This window comes from Pleuronectes platessa, chromosome 9, assembly GCF_947347685.1.
Source record: "Pleuronectes platessa chromosome 9, fPlePla1.1, whole genome shotgun sequence".
NCBI classification, from domain to species: Eukaryota; Metazoa; Chordata; class Actinopteri; order Pleuronectiformes; family Pleuronectidae; genus Pleuronectes; species Pleuronectes platessa.
In genome coordinates, this window is record NC_070634.1 from 11,879,575 (window position 1) to 11,880,654 (window position 1,080).

Sequence of the window (1,080 nt, forward strand, 5' to 3'; positions counted from 1 at the left end):
AGCTAGCAAAGTGGTTCCATACCGTAGTATACCGGAAGTATACTGGGTTCAGACAGCAAGGTAACAAATTAAGATTAGGCTGCTTGTTGACTTTGTCCCATGAAACTACGTTTTTCAAAAAATCTGTCAGTTCATCTGTTAGCATTCCACCCGGGAGTCAGCCGAGGAGGTGCCACAGACAAGCAGAGCGGGAGCCATTGGATATCATTCGAACAAAATGCATCATGGCAAATCCATTCGACCTAGACTTTTAGAAAAACAGCTCTTATGAACTCTGGTAAATTACTGTTACATACAATATGTCTGCCCCCTATTGGTCAGTGTCACTTAATGCAGCTGTAATAGGCATTCAGGGAGTAAATGTAGCATGTCCAGACTAAGTGTGTTAATAACACAATATCTCTTCTGATCCATCAATAAGGAGTGGATGTAAAAAGTTTTTTCACTGACATTTGCAGACGCTCACATTGATTTCCATGGGCAGGAATTGTTCATTTTCCAGATGAGGTCTGATCAATGCAGGAGGTGGACTTTAATCAAAGTTCAGTTACAATTGTGTAGTTACGACAAAGTATATTTCAGGTTGTTTTCCTGTCTTGTTTTTTAAATGCTGATGCTCGGTGCTGCTGTCCACCAATGGAAGCTTCATCCTGCTGCTGGTTTTCCCTCAACAGAGAAGGGCCAAATATTTGAGCCCAATCAAACAGTATTACAGAACAAGACAGAGAAATGAGACCCAGGCTGAAAATAACAGAAATGATTCTGTCATTTAAATGCACTCAGACTGTCACTGGTATGTGAACCGCAATTTCAGTATGTGGGTAAATGGACCCTTTCCTGAGTCCCTCAAAACAAACAGTGGTGATTACATTCAAGTTAATTCAGTATCAGAGGAGTGTGCGACCTCTGACCTCTGTCTCTTCCTACAGTAGCCTCACATGACTCCAGCTGCAGCAGTCGCTCCAGCAGAGATCTACCTGAACATCACTACAGAGGGAAGAGGACCACCCACTGTCAGACCAGGCTTATCTACGAGTCTGTCAGCGCCTCCGCCAGGTACTCTGCTATAGTGTCACATTA